The sequence below is a fragment of the Pseudophryne corroboree genome, chromosome 2 (genome assembly GCF_028390025.1).
Source record: "Pseudophryne corroboree isolate aPseCor3 chromosome 2, aPseCor3.hap2, whole genome shotgun sequence".
Classification (NCBI taxonomy): domain Eukaryota; kingdom Metazoa; phylum Chordata; class Amphibia; order Anura; family Myobatrachidae; genus Pseudophryne; species Pseudophryne corroboree.
This window is the reverse complement of record NC_086445.1, coordinates 201346155-201359395: the sequence shown is the minus strand read 5'-3', so window position 1 is coordinate 201359395 and position 13241 is coordinate 201346155. Positions and strand designations below refer to the sequence as shown.

Here is a 13241-nt window from a genome sequence, read left to right as displayed (position 1 = left end):
TTCTAAGCAGCTCTTTAGGAGAGCCACCTAGATTGCACCCTTCTCGGCCGGGCACAAAAACCTAACTGAGGCTTGGAGGAGGGTCATAGGGGGAGGAGCCAGTGCACACCACCTGATCCTAAAGCTTAACTTTTGTGCCCTGTCTCCTGCGGAGCCGCTATTCCCCATGGTCCTTTCAGGAACCCCAGCATCCACTAGGACGATAGAGAAATAATATAAAGATAATTATAAGTTATAAATATCTTCTTTGCATCATTCTAATCTTTTTTATTGTCAAAACTTTGGCATATACTGGATCATAGGTATCCGGTCTTTAGGTCAACAACACTTAGCTTGACACTCATTAGGTTGACCACTATTGGTCTACATGCATTAGGTCGACATAGTCACAAGGTCGACAGGGCACAATCTGGCGTATGACAGCCTGCCTACCCTGACTGCACGTCACTGATACTAAATATAGAGAAACAATAGTGGTGAGCCATTAAAACGAATCATAAATAGTCTTTCAGCCGTTTAACAATAATATTTTACCCCATGTTTACTCCAGGAGTCCTGCTGTAAGATATGATGAAATCAGCTCCATATAAATACATTTTCTCAAAAGCCAGGGACACAATCTCAGGTACATTAATAATTATGCACTATTATTACTATTCAGTTCATCATTTATGTATTAATAACAGGCACATAATCCAGTATATATACAGTATGCCATATAATTGGGTGGGGGTGGTGATGGTTCTACAGGAGTACATGTACATGTTCTATATTATAGCCTCCACAGTAGACAGGCTTCAAAGCTGCTACTGAAATTCATTCCTGACACTGTTTTCATGTAATTTTTTACATTTTAGGTGAATATCTTTGTAGACCCTTCTTGTAGCAATGGGGTGAAGGTCAAGCAAAGCATTTCCTTCTATTGTCAATTGAACACAGCCATAGATCCACTCTGTACGGTCCCTCCCCACCCTCCCTCCCCTTTCCTCCTCTCTCACTCTCTGTTCTTCTGGCCGCTGTTACTCTCACTCTTTCTGACTGCCTAGTGTGGATCTTGTGATGTCTCAAAGAAACTGTGCTGAAGAACAACTTACCCTTCCTATGGTCTCCCAGCTGTAGGAATTGCCTGCATAAACACACCACTGGTGAGTCTCTCCATGCATTAGATGTATAATCTATATATTTACAGAATATTCAAGTATCCAACTACGTTATATCCAAGGCTCTCTCAAGAGTGACTCTTTTCCATTCATATTTGTTGTGTTCTTGAAGATGCCAAAAATCTCTGTATAACAGCCAATTTCTATGGAGAAACAAAAATAGTTTACTCCCCTCCTACATGAACCATAAATACAATAAATATCTCTGAAAGTTTTTAAGTTGCTCAAAATGTTTGTATAATTGCATATCAGTTTATATAAGTTCCATACTCTTCTTCTGCTAATTGGCTACTCTCCCATTAACCCACGCATTACAGGGTTAATTTAGTTCAGATTCCTATAGCCAAGTGCTTTTTTTAAAGGAATCTGTTTATCTTCCTGTAAAATAATCTCACAGGGTTTTTTATGTTTTTTTTTTTTTTTTTTTTGGGGGGGGGGTTCTTAACCTGCGAGTACTTTCTAGGAATGATAGTCTGAGCAATGTTGCTGATAAGTACTTGGTGGAAACAGTATTGATTACAAATACAGTTTAGGGATGATTCAGTTTACCACAAAATCTTATATATACTATATTATAAGTATATATATATATATATATATATATATATACTGATCATGAGTTTATTATTAGTATGATGATGCATGTGAATGGCCAAATATTTTCTTTTAAGCGCTGTGGAATATATGTGCATTATATATATAACTGCTAATAAATAAATAAATAATAATTTGAATGAAACATCTTATTATGACATTCTATCCTCATATACATTAGCCCCTCTGCTGTATGAGACCTCATGACTTCCATATGCTATGCCCAGAATACTCATAACAGTCCTTAAATACCATGGGGGGGGGAAGTTTCCACATTTTTTAACAGTGAAGTCGTTTTTGTTAAAAGTTTAAAAAATAAAGCAATATTCAGATTTGTTTGACATATAGTAAATAGGAATATGCATTTGAAAATAAGTAACTGGTACATAAAATGAATTAAACATTTTCATAGACGTATACGCAACGGCTGAAAAATATATGAGTATATATTAAAAGCAACATCAATGAATTTGTAACTTGTAATGAAAATTGTCACAACGTAATCATCACCTCTTTTAAGGTAAGTAAAAAAACAACAACAACAAACTAAAAATAGGTGTAAGTCATTTTTCCTCTAAAATACTGTATATGTACTGCCTGAAGATATTTAGAGATATGATAATAGTGTTATATCATTAATGGGGAAGTTACTAGCATATATTATCTGTCCCATGAAAGAATGGATGCCTGGGGCATAACCTGTCTATACAGTACATCCTATTCATATATTTAGCTTCCAGTATACAGTATATAACATAAGAAATGAGATAGAGGATCTCTCTATAGCCAATTGCCCAGTTGTTGACAAACACAGTAATTGCTGTTTCTGATTAATGTATCTGTTCGGTTTAACACTGCATTGACATCTAATGGCAGATGGAAGAACTCCTAATTATTTATGTTACATTTGTATGCCAGGAATTAGGAAGGTTTTGGAGAAATTTAAAAAAAAATCTTAAAAAAAATAAAAACAGTGCGGAAGCTGGAAGTAGACTGAGGTCATTCACGTCTGCTGGTGGAAATGTCTTGCTAGCCATTTGGCATTAGACACATGAAAAAAAGTCATAACCCAGGTTTGTGGCTCTTAAGTATTTCTGACTCACTTTTGCTGAGGAAGCAGACAGTCTTATGTCAGTGAGGCGGAGTCTGCAATAAAAACACTTGTACCATCCATGGTGTTTTTGTTTTGTTTTGTTTTTTTTCACTTTTTATATCGGAAATACAGGTCTCCCGGTCTGTAGTCCTTAGCATAGAAAGTATGGGTGAATGTCAGACTTACAGTGGAGCCAGTTATCATTAGTTACATCACTAGACTTCACTAGTGGGACTCAACAGCTAAACATGAATTTTAAAGAAGTCAGCTAATTGGCTTGTAAACATATATCCAAGACTCATATTCCATAAAGCTTTAAATATCTAAATAGATGACAGGAGCTACTCATCGCTGTGAGGATCGCAGCGGCTGCGTGTGACGTCATGCAGCCGCGGCGGCCCGCCCCCCCAATGGTCCGGGCATGCCCCCTAAACAGCGGCCAAATGCCGCCGGACCGTCCCCTTCCGCCCAGCGACTGCCTCTGCCTGTCAATCAGGCAGAGGCGAATGCAGGGCTGAGACAGCCGTCGGCTGTCTGGCATGCGCAGTTCAGACCTAATCGGCTGCTATGCGAAAACGCACAGCAACGATCAGGTCTGAATAAAGGCCCATACACACGGTGAGATTCGGGCTATGCCCGATTCTCACTATGCGACAGGGGCTAGGTCGGCATCGCAAACACATAATGAGTGTGCTTGCGATACTATGTGCGATTTTGGGTAAGTGTCAATTTTGACTCTCTCTTCTATAGAGATAGTCAAAATTTACTTGCCTGCACAGTCTATCTAGGCTTGCGATGCCAACTGTGCGGGACCACGCATCGGCATCGAATCGGGATCGCAAGGTGACTTTCACCTTGCGATCTGCACTAACTTTTCTTACGATTTTGACTATATAGTCAAAATCATAAGAAAATATCTCACCGTGTGTATACACCATTAGGCCCAAAGTACCAACCAATCATCTACTTTCATTTTTCATACACAGCCTTTAAAGTGTCAGAATATGATTGGTTGGTACTTTATCTCTCTCCACTGTCTCTCTCTCCTAGCTTTGATTAATTTCCCCCTTTGTATCGTGTTACATTAAACTGGTTTAATCAATATGAAACTGATAAGTAATAATTATTGAGCTCTATGTGTTCTTATGCAGGGAATCTTAGAGCAATGGAGTGAAGAGAATATGGATGTCCTATGCACCTTTTTCCCCCAATTGTAGAACAGATAGATAGATAGATAGATAGATAGATAGATAGATAGATAGATAGATAGATAGATAGATAGATAGATAGATAGATAGACAGACACTGTATTTTAGCAATCGGTGGGAGAGATTCAATTAGCTGCAAGATCCGGACAGCTATACCACAGGTTTTGCAGGCAGGAAACCTAGCTGGTTTATGCATACATCCAACAGAGCTGCGAACAGAAACGAGCAAGGTCTTCCCTGCTATAATGAGCTGCAGCTGCACATTGCAAGTTCCCACAGAAACCTATGTTGACATTTCAGTTTTTTGTATCATAATCTGATTTCATAATTAAATTTATAGGAACTGATGCTAAAGTATATTTCTCTAACAAGACCCTTCGGTGACTTTAAGGTATAGTGCAGAAAATGTGTCTGAATACTGTGCAATTTGTTGTTATTATTAAAAAGGATGTTCCAAGATTTTCTCAAGTATGATGAGCATTTTGTGTTTTGCTTGAGAAATGTAAGGGCTTCCCTTCCACCTGCACTTACAGTATATGGCAGTATGGATGGTGTAATAATTAGCATTACTGCCTCACAGCACCGAGGTCATGGGTTCAATTCCCACCATGGCCCAACTGTGTGGAGTTTGTATATTCTCCCCGTACTTGTGTGGGTTTCCTACGGGTACTCCAGTTTCCTCCCACAATCCAAAAATATACTGGTAGGTGAATTGGCTCCCAACAAAATTAACCCTAGTGAATGTGTCTGTGTGTACGTGTGGTAGGGAATCTAGATTGTAAGCTCCACTGGGGCAGGGACTGATGTGAATGGGCAAATATTCTCTGTAAAGTGCTGCAGAATATGTGTGCGCTATATAAATAACTGGTAATAAATAAATATACAAAAGATGGGGAAAGGCTGCTTAACAAATAAGGGCTGCCATTGATGGAAAAAGTGAAAACCAGAACTCATATTAATAAAAATAAATGTGGAGGAATAAGGATTCATTTTTATATACTCTATTTTGCCCCAACTCACAATGCCATCATAAAATTGACCGTTTGCTTTTAGCAAAGTTAGGGCACTGGGACAGAATTACCTCTATCACTTTTCTTCCATGTTCGGCATTGGCCTGCATACTGCACATGCAAGTCCATCACATTTGTCAGTGGGGCAGACGAAGAGGGACGACCCCTCTTTGGAAAACTTTGTGAAAAAGAAGCCCATAGGCTACTATGGAATAAAGCCAGCTTTAGATGGCGCTAGCTGCAGGGCCAAGCTCCAGTATGGTTCGCATTCTGGAACTTGATAAATCCAACTTTCATGTCAGCCCCCATATAAACGTATGGGGCCTGGTTTTGCAGATGGAAATGGAGGGTCTCTCATTGTTGCATCTAGGGGATACACGGATTTTGCTGGGATTTCCAGCAAAATAGCATTATTAAATATGTACAGTACTGCAGGAGTCTATTGTAGTATGTCACTTTTTGTTTTACTAATCAGAATAGAAGACACGGGCATATTCAATTAGAAGACACAGGGCAGCGTAATTCAATCAGCGAGGATTCACCCGAGCATGAATCCCTGAGGGTGTACTGTTCCTCACAGCTTCAGGAGCTGCAAGAAATGGGGTACACATGTTGGGGAAAACCCATTGATTCTGCAGTTTATAAGGAATCAATGAGTTTGCGTGCAGTAATCCTCAACTTTAGGTGTGGAGAAATGACTATTTAATTGAATAAGTTTTACCTGCGCAGTAATTACCTGACAATTAGCTGTGGGGTAAACCTTGCGGCTAATTGAATATGCCGACAATATTTTTCTTCTCTTGAAAAATCTTGTTGCGATACTGAGAACCCCTTTTCAGCAATGTGATCCAATTCCCTATTCACCTCTTAACATGGGTCTGTGTCACTGAAACTTATAATGAATTTCAATGGAAACCAGATGGGCTTGAGAACTGTAAGAGACCCTGCGAGGGGCCATGACTTACCTTGAGGCTCTGCTGGGCGCATTCTTTCTGTTCTTTGCCATCCACGGGTGAAAGCCATAATACACTTTTACTCTGTCTGACAAACACACATAATTCATGTTTGCTTAATTTACAGCTAATTACTGCACAGTGATCACTACATAGATCAAAATGCAACATGGTCTTAATTATAAGACTAATAAGTATTCCTTGGACAGATAATTCATTTCATTATTGCATTTCATACAGAACCAACATAGCATTATATTGTAAAATAAAACACACCCCACATAGTTGCATACTAAATTCCCTGCGTAGTGAAAGAATTGTGGGTTATTTCAACTTCAGCAACTGAACAGGAGAGGCAACCTTCTCTTACTGATATAAAGACATTACTGTAAAGCACAGAAGGCATTGCAGGATTGCATAGAGGAGCTAATAAATTCAATTTACCTACAGATTAAAACTTTCTTTGAGCTAGTAAATTGTTGACATTTTTTTCCCATCTAGTGCCACCATATTACATAGCGTTGTAATCAGTCACACCACTGCCTGCCTGGTTGGTGCTTACCAGGGACATGCGGTGAGCTAAATAGCTCAGGAGGCACTGACCCGTCACTGGTGCTTACATTACAGCCTATATTCCCTAGTACACAAGCAAACACACAATAGAATCCATTTAGTTAGACGTCAATAAACCTACCAATATGTGTTTGGAGTGTGTGAGGAAAGCGGGTAACAGAGTACTGCACAACAAGTATTGATAACAAGAATTCCTCAATTGTGATGAGCATTTTGTGTACACACCCCACATAATAAGATTTTACTTACCGATAAATCTATTTCTCGTAGTCCGTAGTGGATGCTGGGACTCCGTAAGGACCATGGGGATATAGCGGCTCCGCAGGAGACAGGGCACAATAATAAAAGCTTTAGGATCAGGTGGTGTGCACTGGCTCCTCCCCCTATGACCCTCCTCCAAGCCTCAGTTAGGATACTGTGCCCGGACGAGCGTGCATAATAAGGAAGGATATTGAATCCCGGGTAAGACTCATACCAGCCACACCAATCACACCGTACAACCTGTGATCTGAACCCAGTTAACAGTATGATAACAACGAAGGAGCCTCTGAAAAGACGGCTCACAACAAGAATAACCCGATCTTTGTAACAATAACTATGTACAAGTATTGCAGACAATCCGCACTTGGGATGGGCGCCCAGCATCCACTACGGACTACGAGAAATAGATTTATCGGTAAGTAAAATCTTATTTTCTCTGACGTCCTAGTGGATGCTGGGACTCCGTAAGGACCATGGGGATTATACCAAAGCTCCCAAACGGGCGGGAGAGTGCGGATGACCCTGCAGCACCGAATGAGAGAACTCCATGTCCTCCTTAGCCAGGGTATCAAATTTGTAGAATTTAGCAAACGTGTTTGCCCCTGACCAAGTAACTGCTCGGCAAAGTTGTAAAGCCGAGACCCCTCGGGCAGTCGCCCAAGATGAGCCCCCTTCCTTTTGGAATGGGCTTTTACAGATTTTGGCTGTGGCAGGCCTGCCACAGAATGTGTAAACTGAATTGTATTACAAATCCAGCAAGCAATCGTCTGATTAGAAGCAGGAGCACCCATCTTGTTGGGTGCATACAGGCTAAACAGCGAGTCAGATTTTCTGACTCCAGCTGACCTGGAAACATATTTTTCAGGGCCCTGACAACGTCAAGTAACTTGGAGTCCTCCAAGTCCCTAGTACCCGCAAGTACCACAATAGGTTGGTTCATGTGAAAAACAGAAAACACCTTAAGGAGAAATTGAGGACGAGTCCACAATTCTGCCCTGTCAGAATGAAAAATTAAGTAAGGGCTTTATATATGATAAAGCCGCCAATTCTGACACACGCCTGGCTGAAGCCAGGGCTAATAGCATCGTCACCTTCCATGTGAGATATTTTAAGTCCACAGTGGTGAGTGGTTCAAACCAATGTGACTTTAGGAAACTCAAAACAACATTGAGATCCCAAGGTGCCACTGGGGCACAAAAGGAGGCTGTATATGCAGTACCCCTTTTACAAACATCTGAACGTCAGGCACTAAAGCCAGTTCTTTCTGGAAGAAATTCGACAGGGCCGAAATTTGAACCTTAATGGACCCTAATTTTAGGCCCATAGACAGTCCTGTTTTCAGGAAATGTAGGAAACGACCCAGTTGGAATTCCTCTGTAGGGGCCTTCTTGGCCTCACACCACGCAACATATCTTCGCCAAATGCGGTGAAAATGTTTTGCGGTTACATCCTTCCTGTCTTCGACCAGGGTAGGGATGACTTCATCTGGAATGCCCTTTCAGGATCCGGCGTTCAACCGCCATGCCGTCAAACGCGGCCGCGGTAAGTCTTGGAACAGACAAGGCCCCTGCTGAAGCAGGTCCTTTCTTAAAGGTAGAGGCCACGGGTCTTCCGTGAACATCTCTTGAAGTTTCGGGTACCAAGTCCTTCTTGGCCAATCCGGAACCACGAGTATCGTTCTTACTCATCTCCCTCTTATGATTCTCAGTACTTTTGGTATGAGAGGCATAGGAGGGAACACATACTCTGACTGGTACACCCACAGTGTTACCAGAGCGTCCACCGCTATTGCCTGAGGGTCCCTTGACCTGGCGCAATATCTGTCTAGTTTTTTGTTCAGGCGGGACGCCATCATGTCCACCTTTGGTTTTTCCCAACGGTTTACAATCATGTGGAAGACTTCCCGATGAAGTCCCCACTCTCCCGGGTGGAGGTCATGCCTGCTGAGGAAGTCTGCTTCCCAGTTTTCCACTCCCGGAATGAACACTGCTGAGAGTGTTATCACATGATTTTTCGCCCAGCGAAGAATCCTTGCAGTTTCTGCCATTTCCCTCCTGCTTCTTGTGCCGCCCTGTCTGTTTACGTGGGCGACTGCCGTGATGTTGTCCCACTGGATCAATACCGGCTGACCTTGAAGCAGAGGTCTTGCTAAGCTTAGAGCATTGTAAATTGCCCTTAGCTCCAGTATATTTATGTGGAGAGAAGTCTCCAGACTTGATCACACTCTCTGGAAATTTTTTCCCTTGTGTGACTGCTCCCCAGCCACTCAGGCTGGCATCCGTGGTCACCAGGACCCAGTCCTGAATGCCGAATCTGCGGCCCTTTCATAGATGAGCACTCTGCAGCCACCGCAGAAGAAACACCCTTGTCCTTGGAGACAGGGTTATCCGCTGATGCATCTGAAGATGCGATCCGGACCATTTTTCCAGCAGATCCCACGGAAAGGTTCTTGCGTGAAATCTACCGAATGGGATCGCTTTGTAAGAAACCACCATTTTTCACAGGATCCTTGTGCAATGATGCACTGATACTTTTCCTGGTTTTAGGAGGTTCCTGACTAGCTCGGATAACTCCCTGGCTTTCTTCTCCGGGAGAAAACATCCTATTCTGGACTGTGTCCAGAATCATCCCTAGGAACAGTAGACGTGTCGTCGGAAAAAACTGCGATTTTGGAATATTTAGAATCCACTCGTGCTGTCGTAAAACTACTTAAGATAGTGCTACTCCGACCTCCAACTGTTCTCTGGACCTTGCCCTTGTCAGGAAAGCGTCCATATTTCTTTTAAGAAGAATCATCATTTCGGCCATTACCTTGGTAAAGACCCGGGGTGCCGTGGACAATCCAAACGGCAGCGTCTGAACTGATAGTGACAGTTCTGTACCACGAACCTGAGGTACCCTTGGTGAGAAGGGCAAATTTGGACATGTAGGTAAGCGTCCCTGATATCCAGTGACACCATATCGTCCCCTTCTTCCTGGTTCGCTATCACTGCTCTGAGTGACTCCATCTTGATTTGAACGCTTGTATGTAAGTGTTCAAATATTTCAGATCTCACCGAGCCGTCTGGCTTCAGTACCACAATATAGTGTGGAATAATACCCCTTCCCTTGTTGTAGAAGGGGTACTTTGATTATCACCTGCTGGGAATACAGCCTGTGAATTGTTCCCAATACTGCCTCCCTGTCGGAGGGAGACGTTGGTAAAGCAGACTTCAGGAACTTGTGAGGGGGAGACGTCTCGAATTTCCAATGTACACCTGGGATACTACGTGTAGGATCCAGGAGTCCACTTGTGAGTGATCCCACTGCGTGCTGAAACTCTTGAGATGACCCCCTACCGCACCTGAGTCCGCTTGTACGGCCCCAGCGTCATGCTGCGGACTTGGCAGAAGCTGTGGAGGGCTTCTGTTCCTGGGAATGGGCTGCCTGCTGCAGTCTTCTTCCCTTTCCTCTACCCCTGGGCAGATATGACTGGCCCTTTTGCCCGCCTGCCCTTATGGGGACGAAAGGACTGAGACTGAAAAGACTGTGTCCTTTTCTGCTGAGATGTGACTTGGGGTAACAAAAGGTGGATTTTTCAGCTGTTGCCATGGCCACCAGGTCCGATGGACCGCCCCTTTATACGGCAATACTTCCATGTGCCGTCTGGAATCTGCATCACCTGACCACTGTCGTGTCTTCGTCTGGCAGATATGGACATCACATTTACTCTTGATGCCAGAATGCAAATATCCCTCTGCGCATCTCGCATATATAGAAATGCATCCTTAAAATGCTCTATAGTCAATAAAATCTTGTCCCTGTCAAGGGTATCAATATTTTCAGTCAGGAAATCCGACCAAGCCCCCTCAGCGCTGCACATCCAGGCTGAGGCGATTGCTGGTCGTAGTATAACACCAGTATGTGTGTATATACTTTTAGGATATTTTTCAGCTTCCTATCAGCTGGCTCCTTGAGGGCTGCCGTATCTGGAGACGGTAACGCCACTTGTTTTTATAAGCGTGTGAGCGCCTTATCCACCCTAAGGTGTGTTTCCCAACTCGCCCTAACTTCTGGCGGGAAAAGATATACCGCCAATAATTTTCTATCGGAGGAACCCCACGTATCATCACACACTTCATTTAATTTATCTGATTCAGGAAAAACTACAAGTAGTTTATTCACACCCTACATAATACCCTTATTTGTGGTACTTGTAGTATCAGAAATATGTAACACCTCCTTCATTGCCGTTAACATGTAACGTGTGGCCCTAAAGGAAAATACGTTTGTTTCTTCACCGTCGACACTGGAGTCAGTGTCCGTGTCTGTGTCGACCGACTGTAATTCCTAAATAAGCCATCCATTCCAGTGTCGACTCCCTAGAGAGTGACATCACCAATACAGGCAATTTGCTCCGCCTCCTCACCAACATCGTCCTCCTACATGTCGACACACACGTACCGACATACAGCACACACACAGGGAATGCTCTGATAGAGGACAGGACCCCACTAGCCCTTTGGGGAGACAGAGGGAGAGTTTGCCAGCACACACCAAAAACGCTATAATTATACAGGGACAACCCCTTATACAAGTGTTTTCCCTTATAGCATTTTTATATATGTAATCATATCGCCAAATAAGTGCCCCCCCTCTCTGTTTTAACCCTGTTTCTGTAGTGCAGTGCAGGGGAGAGCCTGGGAGCCTTCCTCACAGCAGAGCTGAGCAGTAAAATGGCGCCGTGTGCTGAGGAGAATATGCCCCGCCCCCTTTTCGGCGGGCTCTTCTCCCGGAGTTTGTGAGATCTGGCAGGGGTTAAATACATCCATATAGCCTCAAGGGCTATATGTGATGTATTTTAGCCATAAAAGGTATTACACATTGCTGCCCAGGGCGCCCCCCCCAGCGCCCTGCACCCTCAGTGACAGTTGGTGACTGTTGGTGAAGTGTGCTGACAACAATGGCGCACAGCTGCAGTGCTGTGCGCTACCTTATGAAGACTGAAAGTCTTCTGCCGCCTGTTTCTGGACCTCTGCAACTTCGGCATCTGCAAGGGGGGTCGGCGGCACGGCTCCGGGACCGGACTCCATGGCTGGGCCTGTGTTCGATCCCTCTGGAGCTAATGGTGTCCAGTAGCCTAAGAAGCAAATCCATCCTGCACGCAGGTGAGTTTACTTCTCTCCCCTAAGTCCCTCGTAGCAGTGAGCCTGTTGCCAGCAGGACTCACTGAAAATAAAAAACCTAACTTAAACTTTTATTCTAAGCAGCTCAGGAGAGCCACCTAGATTGCACCCTTCTCGTCGGGCACAAAAATCTAACTGAGGCTTGGAGGAGGGTCATAGGGGGAGGAGCCAGTGCACACCACCTGATCCTAAAGCTTTTATTATTGTGCCCTGTCTCCAGCGGAGCCGCTATATCCCCATGGTCCTTACGGAGTCCCAGCATCCACTAGGACGTCAGAGAAAGATAAGGCCCTTTTTCATTAATCATGACCTCAGTGTAGAGAGGCTGCAATAATAATTACTGTGGCACCACGCTGATCCACCACTGAGCTGCACACTACTAACCACTGTGGCACCACTCTGATCCACCATTGTCCTGCACTGCCATTGTGCCACTGCCACAGTGCCCCTGTGATTGTCTGGGTGCAATAATAAGCTGAAATCAGCTGTTTCGTGAAAAAATAAGATTTTACTCACCGGTAAATCTATTTCTCGTAGTCCGTAGTGGATGCTGGGACTCCGTAAGGACCATGGGGAATAGCGGCTCCGCAGGAGACTGGGCACAACTAAAGAAAGCTTTAGGACTACCTGGTGTGCACTGGCTCCTCCCCCTATGACCCTCCTCCAGACGTCAGTTAGGATACTGTGCCCGGAAGAGCTGACACAATAAGGAAGGATTTTGAATCCCGGGTAAGACTCATACCAGCCACACCAATCACACCGTACAACTCGTGATATTATACCCAGTTAACAGTATGACAACAACGGAGCCTCTGCACAGATGGCTCTCAACAATAACCCTTTTGTTAACAATAACTATGTACAAGTATTGCAGACAATCCGCACTTGGGATGGGCGCCCAGCATCCACTACGGACTACGAGAAATAGATTTACCAGTGAGTAAAATCTTATTTTCTCTAACGTCCTAAGTGGATGCTGGGACTCCGTAAGGACCATGGGGATTATACCAAAGCTCCCAAACGGGCGGGAGAGTGCGGATGACTCTGCAGCACCGAATGAGCGAACTCCAGGTCCTCCTCAGCCAGGGTGTCAAACTTGTAAAATCTTGCAAATGTGTTTGACCCCGACCAAGTAGCAGCTCGGCAAAGTTGTAAAGCCGAGACCCCTCGGGCAGCCGCCCAAGAAGAGCCCACCTTCCTCGTGGAATGGGCTTTTACTGATCT

At 43.9% G+C, this 13241-nt stretch overlaps 1 protein-coding gene and 1 long non-coding RNA gene across 3 annotated transcripts in view; one reads left to right on the top strand and one right to left on the bottom strand.

The window, feature by feature from the left end:
- The window catches only part of LOC135008857 (uncharacterized), a 168924-nt gene that overhangs the window by 145771 nt on the left and 9912 nt on the right, over nucleotides 1-13241 (bottom strand). The window contains exons 2-3 of one of the 2 annotated variants that reach the window (XR_010208480.1): nucleotides 6031-6106; nucleotides 1095-1303 (exon numbers count right to left, since the gene is read on the bottom strand). This is a non-coding gene — a long non-coding RNA (uncharacterized LOC135008857). The remainder of the gene's footprint in view (nucleotides 1-1094; nucleotides 1304-6030; nucleotides 6107-13241) is intronic. The other variant, XR_010208483.1, reaches the window with a different exon arrangement.
- HDAC7 (histone deacetylase 7) overlaps nucleotides 1025-13241 on the top strand; it is a 614661-nt gene continuing 602444 nt past the window's right edge. The window contains exon 1 of the mRNA XM_063952225.1: nucleotides 1025-1145. The gene's annotated coding sequence lies outside the window, so the exon portion shown is untranslated. The remainder of the gene's footprint in view (nucleotides 1146-13241) is intronic.